The sequence below is a fragment of the Somniosus microcephalus genome, unplaced genomic scaffold (genome assembly GCF_052327205.1).
Source record: "Somniosus microcephalus isolate GS21.2 unplaced genomic scaffold, FLI_Smic_1.0 scaffold764, whole genome shotgun sequence".
Lineage (NCBI taxonomy): Eukaryota > Metazoa > Chordata > Chondrichthyes > Squaliformes > Somniosidae > Somniosus > Somniosus microcephalus.
The window spans coordinates 32630-48952 of record NW_028225951.1 but is presented as its reverse complement, the minus strand read 5'-3'; the positions used below and the strand labels follow the sequence as shown (position 1 = coordinate 48952).

The 16323-nt window shown below is 53.9% G+C and overlaps 1 non-coding gene across 1 annotated transcript; it reads right to left on the bottom strand.

Moving 5' to 3' along the window:
• Positions 1–15815: 15815 nt before the first annotated feature.
• trnat-cgu (transfer RNA threonine (anticodon CGU)) lies at positions 15816–15888 on the bottom strand. Its single transcript has one exon. It is a non-coding gene; the product is annotated as a tRNA-Thr (tRNA).
• Positions 15889–16323: the final 435 nt, after the last annotated feature.

Genomic DNA, 16323 nt, shown 5'->3' with positions numbered 1-16323 from the left:
AGCGAGACACCTTTGCCGCTTCCCTTCGATTTTCAGGTGGTAGAGCGGAGGACTGCAGTGGAAAAAAAGCAAAGCAAAGTCGTCGTTAGGTCGCTGGTTCGACTCCGGCTTGAAGGAGCGGGCGTTCTTGTGCAGTAAGTGAGCGGTAAGGAGCTTTTAGCTCAAGGCAGTGCTCTTAACTTGACGCTAGTTTACATGTTGCTGCTGAGGCACAGGACACCTCCATTGCTTGAGCAGTTGCATCTGCACACCAGCAGGGAGTGCCTTTGAGCAGCAATGCACCAAAACACCCACCACTCTCTTTCAGGCAAAACCTCAGGCAAAAGAATTCATCTATCAGTCAGACAGGGCTCTCGGCTGCTCCCTCACGCTCGTGGCGGCTGCTACTTTCCGGTCACCTCGCTTCCCTTCCGTCGGCTCGGGCTCTTTCTCGGCTTCTTTCCCCATTTCTCTGACTTCCCGCCCTGCCGTTGCTCGGTAACGCCGATTGGAGCAAAGCGTTGAAAGAGATCAGGGAGCGGGCTAACCCAAAGCAGGAGATCCCTGCTGGTGGCGCAGCAACTCAGAGGCGAGTGCTAAGGAGCTACTGAGAAGCAAACTTGGTGCAATTGTAAGACGCAGCTTGGGAATTAGCTCAAATGGTAGAGCGCTCGCTTTGCATGTGAGAGGTAGCGGGATCGATGCCTGCATTCTCCACTCCTCTTTTGGCTCGGGGCAATGGCTCAAACGCAACAGTGGTGTCAGCTGTCGGTGAACCCGTGTACTTCCGAAGGGTCTCCACACGCTGAGGTACAGAGGGGCCAAGGGACATCAAATCCTTTGGTGTGCCGTAGCAGCAAGTCTTGTCGATAGTCTTGTGCAGCAAAAATGGAAAGCTGAGATGAGGGATAAAAATGCTTTGCAAGTATCAATGCCTTCTCTGAGGATCGAACTCAGGACCTTCAGATTATGAGACTGACGCGCTGCCTACTGCGCTAAGAAGGCACTTGCCATGCAAACTGCTGGGCAGCATGACCAAGTAGGTGCGCTTGCGAGGCATCTAGCGCCATAATGCAAAGTGCGTAAAAAAGTTCGAGCCAGGTAGGAGTCGAACCTACAATCTTCTGATCCGTAGTCAGACGCGTTATCCATTGCGCCACAGGCCCAGCCTGTACAGAGCAGCTGGCAACTCACAGTCCCACAACACTGCGGCATCAGCAGGTACACCAGGCTGGGAGCGTCAAAAGGCGCACGGCGGACAATCACCAAAGCGAGACACCTTTGCCACTTCCCTTCGATTTTCAGGTGGTAGAGCGGAGGACTGCAGTGGAAAAAAAGCAAAGCAAAGTCGTCGTTAGGTCGCTGGTTCGACTCCGGCTTGAAGGAGCGGGCGTTCTTGTGCAGTAAGTGAGCGGTAAGGAGCTTTCAGCTCAAGGCAGTGCTCTTAACTTGACGCTAGTTTACATGTTGCTGCTGAGGCACAGGACACCTCCATTGCTTGAGCAGTTGCATCTGCACACCAGCAGGGAGTGCCTTTGAGCAGCAATGCACCAAAACACCCACCACTCTCTTTCAGGCAAAACCTCAGGCAAAAGAATTCATCTATCAGTCAGACAGGGCTCTCGGCTGCTCCCTCACGCTCGTGGCGGCTGCTACTTTCCGGTCACCTCGCTTCCCTTCCGTCGGCTCGGGCTCTTTCTCGGCTTCTTTCCCCATTTCTCTGACTTCCCGCCCTGCCGTTGCTCGGTAACGCCGATTGGAGCAAAGCGTTGAAAGAGATCAGGGAGCGGGCTAACCCAAAGCAGGAGATCCCTGCTGGTGGCGCAGCAACTCAGAGGCGAGTGCTAAGGAGCTACTGAGAAGCAAACTTGGTGCAATTGTAAGACGCAGCTGGGGAATTAGCTCAAATGGTAGAGCGCTCGCTTTGCATGTGAGAGGTAGCGGGATCGATGCCTGCATTCTCCACTCCTCTTTTGGCTCGGGGCAATGGCTCAAACGCAACAGTGGTGTCAGCTGTCGGTGAACCTGTGTACTTCCGAAGGGTCTCCACACGCTGAGGGACAGAGGGGCCAAGGGACATCAAATCCTTTGGTGTGCCGTAGCAGCAAGTCTTGTGCAGCCAAAATGGAAAGCTGAGATGAGGGATAAAAAAGCTTTGCAAGTATCAATGCCTTCTCTGAGGATTGAACTCAGGATCTTTAGATTATGAGACTGACGCGCTGCCTACTGCGCTAAGAAGGCACTGGCCGTGCAAACTGCTGGGCAGCATGACCAAGTAGGTGCGCTTGCGAGGCATCTAGAGCCATAATGCAAAGTGCGTAAAAAAGATTAAGCCAGGTAGGAGTCGAACCTACAATCTTCTGATCCGTAGTGAGACGCGTTATCCATTGCGCCACTGGCACAGCCTCTCCAGAGCAGCGGGCAACTCACAGTCCCACAACACTGCGGCATCAGCAGGTACACCAGGCCGCGAGCGTCAAAAGGCGCACGGCGGACAATCACCAAAGCGAGACACCTTTGCCGCTTCCCTTCGATTTTCAGGTGGTAGAGCGGAGGACTGCAGTGGAAAAAAAGCAAAGCAAAGTCGTCGTTAGGTCGCTGGTTCGACTCCGGCTTGAAGGAGCGGGCGTTCTTGTGCAGTAAGTGAGCGGTAAGGAGCTTTTAGCTCAAGGCAGTGCTCTTAACTTGACGCTAGTTTACATGTTGCTGCTGAGGCACAGGACACCTCCATTGCTTGAGCAGTTGCATCTGCACACCAGCAGGGAGTGCCTTTGAGCAGCAATGCACCAAAACACCCACCACTCTCTTTCAGGCAAAACCTCAGGCAAAAGAATTCATCTATCAGTCAGACAGGGCTCTCGGCTGCTCCCTCACGCTCGTGGCGGCTGCTACTTTCCGGTCACCTCGCTTCCCTTCCGTCGGCTCGGGCTCTTTCTCGGCTTCTTTCCCCATTTCTCTGACTTCCCGCCCTGCCGTTGCTCGGTAACGCCGATTGGAGCAAAGCGTTGAAAGAGATCAGGGAGCGGGCTAACCCAAAGCAGGAGATCCCTGCTGGTGGCGCAGCAACTCAGAGGCGAGTGCTAAGGAGCTACTGAGAAGCAAACTTGGTGCAATTGTAAGACGCAGCTTGGGAATTAGCTCAAATGGTAGAGCGCTCGCTTTGCATGTGAGAGGTAGCGGGATCGATGCCTGCATTCTCCACTCCTCTTTTGGCTCGGGGCAATGGCTCAAACGCAACAGTGGTGTCAGCTGTCGGTGAACCCGTGTACTTCCGAAGGGTCTCCACACGCTGAGGTACAGAGGGGCCAAGGGACATCAAATCCTTTGGTGTGCCGTAGCAGCAAGTCTTGTCGATAGTCTTGTGCAGCAAAAATGGAAAGCTGAGATGAGGGATAAAAATGCTTTGCAAGTATCAATGCCTTCTCTGAGGATCGAACTCAGGACCTTCAGATTATGAGACTGACGCGCTGCCTACTGCGCTAAGAAGGCACTTGCCATGCAAACTGCTGGGCAGCATGACCAAGTAGGTGCGCTTGCGAGGCATCTAGCGCCATAATGCAAAGTGCGTAAAAAAGTTCGAGCCAGGTAGGAGTCGAACCTACAATCTTCTGATCCGTAGTCAGACGCGTTATCCATTGCGCCACAGGCCCAGCCTGTACAGAGCAGCTGGCAACTCACAGTCCCACAACACTGCGGCATCAGCAGGTACACCAGGCCGGGAGCGTCAAAAGGCGCACGGCGGACAATCACCAAAGCGAGACACCTTTGCCACTTCCCTTCGATTTTCAGGTGGTAGAGCGGAGGACTGCAGTGGAAAAAAAGCAAAGCAAAGTCGTCGTTAGGTCGCTGGTTCGACTCCGGCTTGAAGGAGCGGGCGTTCTTGTGCAGTAAGTGAGCGGTAAGGAGCTTTCAGCTCAAGGCAGTGCTCTTAACTTGACGCTAGTTTACATGTTGCTGCTGAGGCACAGGACACCTCCATTGCTTGAGCAGTTGCATCTGCACACCAGCAGGGAGTGCCTTTGAGCAGCAATGCACCAAAACACCCACCACTCTCTTTCAGGCAAAACCTCAGGCAAAAGAATTCATCTATCAGTCAGACAGGGCTCTCGGCTGCTCCCTCACGCTCGTGGCGGCTGCTACTTTCCGGTCACCTCGCTTCCCTTCCGTCGGCTCGGGCTCTTTCTCGGCTTCTTTCCCCATTTCTCTGACTTCCCGCCCTGCCGTTGCTCGGTAACGCCGATTGGAGCAAAGCGTTGAAAGAGATCAGGGAGCGGGCTAACCCAAAGCAGGAGATCCCTGCTGGTGGCGCAGCAACTCAGAGGCGAGTGCTAAGGAGCTACTGAGAAGCAAACTTGGTGCAATTGTAAGACGCAGCTGGGGAATTAGCTCAAATGGTAGAGCGCTCGCTTTGCATGTGAGAGGTAGCGGGATCGATGCCTGCATTCTCCACTCCTCTTTTGGCTCGGGGCAATGGCTCAAACGCAACAGTGGTGTCAGCTGTCGGTGAACCTGTGTACTTCCGAAGGGTCTCCACACGCTGAGGGACAGAGGGGCCAAGGGACATCAAATCCTTTGGTGTGCCGTAGCAGCAAGTCTTGTGCAGCCAAAATGGAAAGCTGAGATGAGGGATAAAAAAGCTTTGCAAGTATCAATGCCTTCTCTGAGGATTGAACTCAGGATCTTTAGATTATGAGACTGACGCGCTGCCTACTGCGCTAAGAAGGCACTGGCCGTGCAAACTGCTGGGCAGCATGACCAAGTAGGTGCGCTTGCGAGGCATCTAGAGCCATAATGCAAAGTGCGTAAAAAAGATTAAGCCAGGTAGGAGTCGAACCTACAATCTTCTGATCCGTAGTGAGACGCGTTATCCATTGCGCCACTGGCACAGCCTCTCCAGAGCAGCGGGCAACTCACAGTCCCACAACACTGCGGCATCAGCAGGTACACCAGGCCGCGAGCGTCAAAAGGCGCACGGCGGACAATCACCAAAGCGAGACACCTTTGCCGCTTCCCTTCGATTTTCAGGTGGTAGAGCGGAGGACTGCAGTGGAAAAAAAGCAAAGCAAAGTCGTCGTTAGGTCGCTGGTTCGACTCCGGCTTGAAGGAGCGGGCGTTCTTGTGCAGTAAGTGAGCGGTAAGGAGCTTTTAGCTCAAGGCAGTGCTCTTAACTTGACGCTAGTTTACATGTTGCTGCTGAGGCACAGGACACCTCCATTGCTTGAGCAGTTGCATCTGCACACCAGCAGGGAGTGCCTTTGAGCAGCAATGCACCAAAACACCCACCACTCTCTTTCAGGCAAAACCTCAGGCAAAAGAATTCATCTATCAGTCAGACAGGGCTCTCGGCTGCTCCCTCACGCTCGTGGCGGCTGCTACTTTCCGGTCACCTCGCTTCCCTTCCGTCGGCTCGGGCTCTTTCTCGGCTTCTTTCCCCATTTCTCTGACTTCCCGCCCTGCCGTTGCTCGGTAACGCCGATTGGAGCAAAGCGTTGAAAGAGATCAGGGAGCGGGCTAACCCAAAGCAGGAGATCCCTGCTGGTGGCGCAGCAACTCAGAGGCGAGTGCTAAGGAGCTACTGAGAAGCAAACTTGGTGCAATTGTAAGACGCAGCTTGGGAATTAGCTCAAATGGTAGAGCGCTCGCTTTGCATGTGAGAGGTAGCGGGATCGATGCCTGCATTCTCCACTCCTCTTTTGGCTCGGGGCAATGGCTCAAACGCAACAGTGGTGTCAGCTGTCGGTGAACCCGTGTACTTCCGAAGGGTCTCCACACGCTGAGGTACAGAGGGGCCAAGGGACATCAAATCCTTTGGTGTGCCGTAGCAGCAAGTCTTGTCGATAGTCTTGTGCAGCAAAAATGGAAAGCTGAGATGAGGGATAAAAATGCTTTGCAAGTATCAATGCCTTCTCTGAGGATCGAACTCAGGACCTTCAGATTATGAGACTGACGCGCTGCCTACTGCGCTAAGAAGGCACTTGCCATGCAAACTGCTGGGCAGCATGACCAAGTAGGTGCGCTTGCGAGGCATCTAGCGCCATAATGCAAAGTGCGTAAAAAAGTTCGAGCCAGGTAGGAGTCGAACCTACAATCTTCTGATCCGTAGTCAGACGCGTTATCCATTGCGCCACAGGCCCAGCCTGTACAGAGCAGCTGGCAACTCACAGTCCCACAACACTGCGGCATCAGCAGGTACACCAGGCCGGGAGCGTCAAAAGGCGCACGGCGGACAATCACCAAAGCGAGACACCTTTGCCACTTCCCTTCGATTTTCAGGTGGTAGAGCGGAGGACTGCAGTGGAAAAAAAGCAAAGCAAAGTCGTCGTTAGGTCGCTGGTTCGACTCCGGCTTGAAGGAGCGGGCGTTCTTGTGCAGTAAGTGAGCGGTAAGGAGCTTTCAGCTCAAGGCAGTGCTCTTAACTTGACGCTAGTTTACATGTTGCTGCTGAGGCACAGGACACCTCCATTGCTTGAGCAGTTGCATCTGCACACCAGCAGGGAGTGCCTTTGAGCAGCAATGCACCAAAACACCCACCACTCTCTTTCAGGCAAAACCTCAGGCAAAAGAATTCATCTATCAGTCAGACAGGGCTCTCGGCTGCTCCCTCACGCTCGTGGCGGCTGCTACTTTCCGGTCACCTCGCTTCCCTTCCGTCGGCTCGGGCTCTTTCTCGGCTTCTTTCCCCATTTCTCTGACTTCCCGCCCTGCCGTTGCTCGGTAACGCCGATTGGAGCAAAGCGTTGAAAGAGATCAGGGAGCGGGCTAACCCAAAGCAGGAGATCCCTGCTGGTGGCGCAGCAACTCAGAGGCGAGTGCTAAGGAGCTACTGAGAAGCAAACTTGGTGCAATTGTAAGACGCAGCTGGGGAATTAGCTCAAATGGTAGAGCGCTCGCTTTGCATGTGAGAGGTAGCGGGATCGATGCCTGCATTCTCCACTCCTCTTTTGGCTCGGGGCAATGGCTCAAACGCAACAGTGGTGTCAGCTGTCGGTGAACCTGTGTACTTCCGAAGGGTCTCCACACGCTGAGGGACAGAGGGGCCAAGGGACATCAAATCCTTTGGTGTGCCGTAGCAGCAAGTCTTGTGCAGCCAAAATGGAAAGCTGAGATGAGGGATAAAAAAGCTTTGCAAGTATCAATGCCTTCTCTGAGGATTGAACTCAGGATCTTTAGATTATGAGACTGACGCGCTGCCTACTGCGCTAAGAAGGCACTGGCCGTGCAAACTGCTGGGCAGCATGACCAAGTAGGTGCGCTTGCGAGGCATCTAGAGCCATAATGCAAAGTGCGTAAAAAAGATTAAGCCAGGTAGGAGTCGAACCTACAATCTTCTGATCCGTAGTGAGACGCGTTATCCATTGCGCCACTGGCACAGCCTCTCCAGAGCAGCGGGCAACTCACAGTCCCACAACACTGCGGCATCAGCAGGTACACCAGGCCGCGAGCGTCAAAAGGCGCACGGCGGACAATCACCAAAGCGAGACACCTTTGCCGCTTCCCTTCGATTTTCAGGTGGTAGAGCGGAGGACTGCAGTGGAAAAAAAGCAAAGCAAAGTCGTCGTTAGGTCGCTGGTTCGACTCCGGCTTGAAGGAGCGGGCGTTCTTGTGCAGTAAGTGAGCGGTAAGGAGCTTTTAGCTCAAGGCAGTGCTCTTAACTTGACGCTAGTTTACATGTTGCTGCTGAGGCACAGGACACCTCCATTGCTTGAGCAGTTGCATCTGCACACCAGCAGGGAGTGCCTTTGAGCAGCAATGCACCAAAACACCCACCACTCTCTTTCAGGCAAAACCTCAGGCAAAAGAATTCATCTATCAGTCAGACAGGGCTCTCGGCTGCTCCCTCACGCTCGTGGCGGCTGCTACTTTCCGGTCACCTCGCTTCCCTTCCGTCGGCTCGGGCTCTTTCTCGGCTTCTTTCCCCATTTCTCTGACTTCCCGCCCTGCCGTTGCTCGGTAACGCCGATTGGAGCAAAGCGTTGAAAGAGATCAGGGAGCGGGCTAACCCAAAGCAGGAGATCCCTGCTGGTGGCGCAGCAACTCAGAGGCGAGTGCTAAGGAGCTACTGAGAAGCAAACTTGGTGCAATTGTAAGACGCAGCTTGGGAATTAGCTCAAATGGTAGAGCGCTCGCTTTGCATGTGAGAGGTAGCGGGATAGATGCCTGCATTCTCCACTCCTCTTTTGGCTCGGGGCAATGGCTCAAACGCAACAGTGGTGTCAGCTGTCGGTGAACCCGTGTACTTCCGAAGGGTCTCCACACGCTGAGGTACAGAGGGGCCAAGGGACATCAAATCCTTTGGTGTGCCGTAGCAGCAAGTCTTGTCGATAGTCTTGTGCAGCAAAAATGGAAAGCTGAGATGAGGGATAAAAATGCTTTGCAAGTATCAATGCCTTCTCTGAGGATCGAACTCAGGACCTTCAGATTATGAGACTGACGCGCTGCCTACTGCGCTAAGAAGGCACTTGCCATGCAAACTGCTGGGCAGCATGACCAAGTAGGTGCGCTTGCGAGGCATCTAGCGCCATAATGCAAAGTGCGTAAAAAAGTTCGAGCCAGGTAGGAGTCGAACCTACAATCTTCTGATCCGTAGTCAGACGCGTTATCCATTGCGCCACAGGCCCAGCCTGTACAGAGCAGCTGGCAACTCACAGTCCCACAACACTGCGGCATCAGCAGGTACACCAGGCCGGGAGCGTCAAAAGGCGCACGGCGGACAATCACCAAAGCGAGACACCTTTGCCACTTCCCTTCGATTTTCAGGTGGTAGAGCGGAGGACTGCAGTGGAAAAAAAGCAAAGCAAAGTCGTCGTTAGGTCGCTGGTTCGACTCCGGCTTGAAGGAGCGGGCGTTCTTGTGCAGTAAGTGAGCGGTAAGGAGCTTTCAGCTCAAGGCAGTGCTCTTAACTTGACGCTAGTTTACATGTTGCTGCTGAGGCACAGGACACCTCCATTGCTTGAGCAGTTGCATCTGCACACCAGCAGGGAGTGCCTTTGAGCAGCAATGCACCAAAACACCCACCACTCTCTTTCAGGCAAAACCTCAGGCAAAAGAATTCATCTATCAGTCAGACAGGGCTCTCGGCTGCTCCCTCACGCTCGTGGCGGCTGCTACTTTCCGGTCACCTCGCTTCCCTTCCGTCGGCTCGGGCTCTTTCTCGGCTTCTTTCCCCATTTCTCTGACTTCCCGCCCTGCCGTTGCTCGGTAACGCCGATTGGAGCAAAGCGTTGAAAGAGATCAGGGAGCGGGCTAACCCAAAGCAGGAGATCCCTGCTGGTGGCGCAGCAACTCAGAGGCGAGTGCTAAGGAGCTACTGAGAAGCAAACTTGGTGCAATTGTAAGACGCAGCTGGGGAATTAGCTCAAATGGTAGAGCGCTCGCTTTGCATGTGAGAGGTAGCGGGATCGATGCCTGCATTCTCCACTCCTCTTTTGGCTCGGGGCAATGGCTCAAACGCAACAGTGGTGTCAGCTGTCGGTGAACCTGTGTACTTCCGAAGGGTCTCCACACGCTGAGGGACAGAGGGGCCAAGGGACATCAAATCCTTTGGTGTGCCGTAGCAGCAAGTCTTGTGCAGCCAAAATGGAAAGCTGAGATGAGGGATAAAAAAGCTTTGCAAGTATCAATGCCTTCTCTGAGGATTGAACTCAGGATCTTTAGATTATGAGACTGACGCGCTGCCTACTGCGCTAAGAAGGCACTGGCCGTGCAAACTGCTGGGCAGCATGACCAAGTAGGTGCGCTTGCGAGGCATCTAGAGCCATAATGCAAAGTGCGTAAAAAAGATTAAGCCAGGTAGGAGTCGAACCTACAATCTTCTGATCCGTAGTGAGACGCGTTATCCATTGCGCCACTGGCACAGCCTCTCCAGAGCAGCGGGCAACTCACAGTCCCACAACACTGCGGCATCAGCAGGTACACCAGGCCGCGAGCGTCAAAAGGCGCACGGCGGACAATCACCAAAGCGAGACACCTTTGCCGCTTCCCTTCGATTTTCAGGTGGTAGAGCGGAGGACTGCAGTGGAAAAAAAGCAAAGCAAAGTCGTCGTTAGGTCGCTGGTTCGACTCCGGCTTGAAGGAGCGGGCGTTCTTGTGCAGTAAGTGAGCGGTAAGGAGCTTTTAGCTCAAGGCAGTGCTCTTAACTTGACGCTAGTTTACATGTTGCTGCTGAGGCACAGGACACCTCCATTGCTTGAGCAGTTGCATCTGCACACCAGCAGGGAGTGCCTTTGAGCAGCAATGCACCAAAACACCCACCACTCTCTTTCAGGCAAAACCTCAGGCAAAAGAATTCATCTATCAGTCAGACAGGGCTCTCGGCTGCTCCCTCACGCTCGTGGCGGCTGCTACTTTCCGGTCACCTCGCTTCCCTTCCGTCGGCTCGGGCTCTTTCTCGGCTTCTTTCCCCATTTCTCTGACTTCCCGCCCTGCCGTTGCTCGGTAACGCCGATTGGAGCAAAGCGTTGAAAGAGATCAGGGAGCGGGCTAACCCAAAGCAGGAGATCCCTGCTGGTGGCGCAGCAACTCAGAGGCGAGTGCTAAGGAGCTACTGAGAAGCAAACTTGGTGCAATTGTAAGACGCAGCTTGGGAATTAGCTCAAATGGTAGAGCGCTCGCTTTGCATGTGAGAGGTAGCGGGATCGATGCCTGCATTCTCCACTCCTCTTTTGGCTCGGGGCAATGGCTCAAACGCAACAGTGGTGTCAGCTGTCGGTGAACCCGTGTACTTCCGAAGGGTCTCCACACGCTGAGGTACAGAGGGGCCAAGGGACATCAAATCCTTTGGTGTGCCGTAGCAGCAAGTCTTGTCGATAGTCTTGTGCAGCAAAAATGGAAAGCTGAGATGAGGGATAAAAATGCTTTGCAAGTATCAATGCCTTCTCTGAGGATCGAACTCAGGACCTTCAGATTATGAGACTGACGCGCTGCCTACTGCGCTAAGAAGGCACTTGCCATGCAAACTGCTGGGCAGCATGACCAAGTAGGTGCGCTTGCGAGGCATCTAGCGCCATAATGCAAAGTGCGTAAAAAAGTTCGAGCCAGGTAGGAGTCGAACCTACAATCTTCTGATCCGTAGTCAGACGCGTTATCCATTGCGCCACAGGCCCAGCCTGTACAGAGCAGCTGGCAACTCACAGTCCCACAACACTGCGGCATCAGCAGGTACACCAGGCCGGGAGCGTCAAAAGGCGCACGGCGGACAATCACCAAAGCGAGACACCTTTGCCACTTCCCTTCGATTTTCAGGTGGTAGAGCGGAGGACTGCAGTGGAAAAAAAGCAAAGCAAAGTCGTCGTTAGGTCGCTGGTTCGACTCCGGCTTGAAGGAGCGGGCGTTCTTGTGCAGTAAGTGAGCGGTAAGGAGCTTTCAGCTCAAGGCAGTGCTCTTAACTTGACGCTAGTTTACATGTTGCTGCTGAGGCACAGGACACCTCCATTGCTTGAGCAGTTGCATCTGCACACCAGCAGGGAGTGCCTTTGAGCAGCAATGCACCAAAACACCCACCACTCTCTTTCAGGCAAAACCTCAGGCAAAAGAATTCATCTATCAGTCAGACAGGGCTCTCGGCTGCTCCCTCACGCTCGTGGCGGCTGCTACTTTCCGGTCACCTCGCTTCCCTTCCGTCGGCTCGGGCTCTTTCTCGGCTTCTTTCCCCATTTCTCTGACTTCCCGCCCTGCCGTTGCTCGGTAACGCCGATTGGAGCAAAGCGTTGAAAGAGATCAGGGAGCGGGCTAACCCAAAGCAGGAGATCCCTGCTGGTGGCGCAGCAACTCAGAGGCGAGTGCTAAGGAGCTACTGAGAAGCAAACTTGGTGCAATTGTAAGACGCAGCTGGGGAATTAGCTCAAATGGTAGAGCGCTCGCTTTGCATGTGAGAGGTAGCGGGATCGATGCCTGCATTCTCCACTCCTCTTTTGGCTCGGGGCAATGGCTCAAACGCAACAGTGGTGTCAGCTGTCGGTGAACCTGTGTACTTCCGAAGGGTCTCCACACGCTGAGGGACAGAGGGGCCAAGGGACATCAAATCCTTTGGTGTGCCGTAGCAGCAAGTCTTGTGCAGCCAAAATGGAAAGCTGAGATGAGGGATAAAAAAGCTTTGCAAGTATCAATGCCTTCTCTGAGGATTGAACTCAGGATCTTTAGATTATGAGACTGACGCGCTGCCTACTGCGCTAAGAAGGCACTGGCCGTGCAAACTGCTGGGCAGCATGACCAAGTAGGTGCGCTTGCGAGGCATCTAGAGCCATAATGCAAAGTGCGTAAAAAAGATTAAGCCAGGTAGGAGTCGAACCTACAATCTTCTGATCCGTAGTGAGACGCGTTATCCATTGCGCCACTGGCACAGCCTCTCCAGAGCAGCGGGCAACTCACAGTCCCACAACACTGCGGCATCAGCAGGTACACCAGGCCGCGAGCGTCAAAAGGCGCACGGCGGACAATCACCAAAGCGAGACACCTTTGCCGCTTCCCTTCGATTTTCAGGTGGTAGAGCGGAGGACTGCAGTGGAAAAAAAGCAAAGCAAAGTCGTCGTTAGGTCGCTGGTTCGACTCCGGCTTGAAGGAGCGGGCGTTCTTGTGCAGTAAGTGAGCGGTAAGGAGCTTTTAGCTCAAGGCAGTGCTCTTAACTTGACGCTAGTTTACATGTTGCTGCTGAGGCACAGGACACCTCCATTGCTTGAGCAGTTGCATCTGCACACCAGCAGGGAGTGCCTTTGAGCAGCAATGCACCAAAACACCCACCACTCTCTTTCAGGCAAAACCTCAGGCAAAAGAATTCATCTATCAGTCAGACAGGGCTCTCGGCTGCTCCCTCACGCTCGTGGCGGCTGCTACTTTCCGGTCACCTCGCTTCCCTTCCGTCGGCTCGGGCTCTTTCTCGGCTTCTTTCCCCATTTCTCTGACTTCCCGCCCTGCCGTTGCTCGGTAACGCCGATTGGAGCAAAGCGTTGAAAGAGATCAGGGAGCGGGCTAACCCAAAGCAGGAGATCCCTGCTGGTGGCGCAGCAACTCAGAGGCGAGTGCTAAGGAGCTACTGAGAAGCAAACTTGGTGCAATTGTAAGACGCAGCTTGGGAATTAGCTCAAATGGTAGAGCGCTCGCTTTGCATGTGAGAGGTAGCGGGATAGATGCCTGCATTCTCCACTCCTCTTTTGGCTCGGGGCAATGGCTCAAACGCAACAGTGGTGTCAGCTGTCGGTGAACCCGTGTACTTCCGAAGGGTCTCCACACGCTGAGGTACAGAGGGGCCAAGGGACATCAAATCCTTTGGTGTGCCGTAGCAGCAAGTCTTGTCGATAGTCTTGTGCAGCAAAAATGGAAAGCTGAGATGAGGGATAAAAATGCTTTGCAAGTATCAATGCCTTCTCTGAGGATCGAACTCAGGACCTTCAGATTATGAGACTGACGCGCTGCCTACTGCGCTAAGAAGGCACTTGCCATGCAAACTGCTGGGCAGCATGACCAAGTAGGTGCGCTTGCGAGGCATCTAGCGCCATAATGCAAAGTGCGTAAAAAAGTTCGAGCCAGGTAGGAGTCGAACCTACAATCTTCTGATCCGTAGTCAGACGCGTTATCCATTGCGCCACAGGCCCAGCCTGTACAGAGCAGCTGGCAACTCACAGTCCCACAACACTGCGGCATCAGCAGGTACACCAGGCCGGGAGCGTCAAAAGGCGCACGGCGGACAATCACCAAAGCGAGACACCTTTGCCACTTCCCTTCGATTTTCAGGTGGTAGAGCGGAGGACTGCAGTGGAAAAAAAGCAAAGCAAAGTCGTCGTTAGGTCGCTGGTTCGACTCCGGCTTGAAGGAGCGGGCGTTCTTGTGCAGTAAGTGAGCGGTAAGGAGCTTTCAGCTCAAGGCAGTGCTCTTAACTTGACGCTAGTTTACATGTTGCTGCTGAGGCACAGGACACCTCCATTGCTTGAGCAGTTGCATCTGCACACCAGCAGGGAGTGCCTTTGAGCAGCAATGCACCAAAACACCCACCACTCTCTTTCAGGCAAAACCTCAGGCAAAAGAATTCATCTATCAGTCAGACAGGGCTCTCGGCTGCTCCCTCACGCTCGTGGCGGCTGCTACTTTCCGGTCACCTCGCTTCCCTTCCGTCGGCTCGGGCTCTTTCTCGGCTTCTTTCCCCATTTCTCTGACTTCCCGCCCTGCCGTTGCTCGGTAACGCCGATTGGAGCAAAGCGTTGAAAGAGATCAGGGAGCGGGCTAACCCAAAGCAGGAGATCCCTGCTGGTGGCGCAGCAACTCAGAGGCGAGTGCTAAGGAGCTACTGAGAAGCAAACTTGGTGCAATTGTAAGACGCAGCTGGGGAATTAGCTCAAATGGTAGAGCGCTCGCTTTGCATGTGAGAGGTAGCGGGATCGATGCCTGCATTCTCCACTCCTCTTTTGGCTCGGGGCAATGGCTCAAACGCAACAGTGGTGTCAGCTGTCGGTGAACCTGTGTACTTCCGAAGGGTCTCCACACGCTGAGGGACAGAGGGGCCAAGGGACATCAAATCCTTTGGTGTGCCGTAGCAGCAAGTCTTGTGCAGCCAAAATGGAAAGCTGAGATGAGGGATAAAAAAGCTTTGCAAGTATCAATGCCTTCTCTGAGGATTGAACTCAGGATCTTTAGATTATGAGACTGACGCGCTGCCTACTGCGCTAAGAAGGCACTGGCCGTGCAAACTGCTGGGCAGCATGACCAAGTAGGTGCGCTTGCGAGGCATCTAGAGCCATAATGCAAAGTGCGTAAAAAAGATTAAGCCAGGTAGGAGTCGAACCTACAATCTTCTGATCCGTAGTGAGACGCGTTATCCATTGCGCCACTGGCACAGCCTCTCCAGAGCAGCGGGCAACTCACAGTCCCACAACACTGCGGCATCAGCAGGTACACCAGGCCGCGAGCGTCAAAAGGCGCACGGCGGACAATCACCAAAGCGAGACACCTTTGCCGCTTCCCTTCGATTTTCAGGTGGTAGAGCGGAGGACTGCAGTGGAAAAAAAGCAAAGCAAAGTCGTCGTTAGGTCGCTGGTTCGACTCCGGCTTGAAGGAGCGGGCGTTCTTGTGCAGTAAGTGAGCGGTAAGGAGCTTTTAGCTCAAGGCAGTGCTCTTAACTTGACGCTAGTTTACATGTTGCTGCTGAGGCACAGGACACCTCCATTGCTTGAGCAGTTGCATCTGCACACCAGCAGGGAGTGCCTTTGAGCAGCAATGCACCAAAACACCCACCACTCTCTTTCAGGCAAAACCTCAGGCAAAAGAATTCATCTATCAGTCAGACAGGGCTCTCGGCTGCTCCCTCACGCTCGTGGCGGCTGCTACTTTCCGGTCACCTCGCTTCCCTTCCGTCGGCTCGGGCTCTTTCTCGGCTTCTTTCCCCATTTCTCTGACTTCCCGCCCTGCCGTTGCTCGGTAACGCCGATTGGAGCAAAACGTTGAAAGAGATCAGGGAGCGGGCTAACCCAAAGCAGGAGATCCCTGCTGGTGGCGCAGCAACTCAGAGGCGAGTGCTAAGGAGCTACTGAGAAGCAAACTTGGTGCAATTGTAAGACGCAGCTTGGGAATTAGCTCAAATGGTAGAGCGCTCGCTTTGCATGTGAGAGGTAGCGGGATCGATGCCTGCATTCTCCACTCCTCTTTTGGCTCGGGGCAATGGCTCAAACGCAACAGTGGTGTCAGCTGTCGGTGAACCCGTGTACTTCCGAAGGGTCTCCACACGCTGAGGTACAGAGGGGCCAAGGGACATCAAATCCTTTGGTGTGCCGTAGCAGCAAGTCTTGTCGATAGTCTTGTGCAGCAAAAATGGAAAGCTGAGATGAGGGATAAAAATGCTTTGCAAGTATCAATGCCTTCTCTGAGGATCGAACTCAGGACCTTCAGATTACGAGACTGACGCGCTGCCTACTGCGCTAAGAAGGCACTTGCCATGCAAACTGCTGGGCAGCATGACCAAGTAGGTGCGCTTGCGAGGCATCTAGCGCCATAATGCAAAGTGCGTAAAAAAGTTCGAGCCAGGTAGGAGTCGAACCTACAATCTTCTGATCCGTAGTCAGACGCGTTATCCATTGCGCCACAGGCCCAGCCTGTACAGAGCAGCTGGCAACTCACAGTCCCACAACACTGCGGCATCAGCAGGTACACCAGGCCGGGAGCGTCAAAAGGCGCACGGCGGACAATCACCAAAGCGAGACACCTTTGCCACTTCCCTTCGATTTTCAGGTGGTAGAGCGGAGGACTGCAGTGGAAAAAAAGCAAAGCAAAGTCGTCGTTAGGTCGCTGGTTCGACTCCGGCTTGAAGGAGCGGGCGTTCTTGTGCAGTAAGTGAGCGGTAAGGAGCTTTCAGCTCAAGGCAGT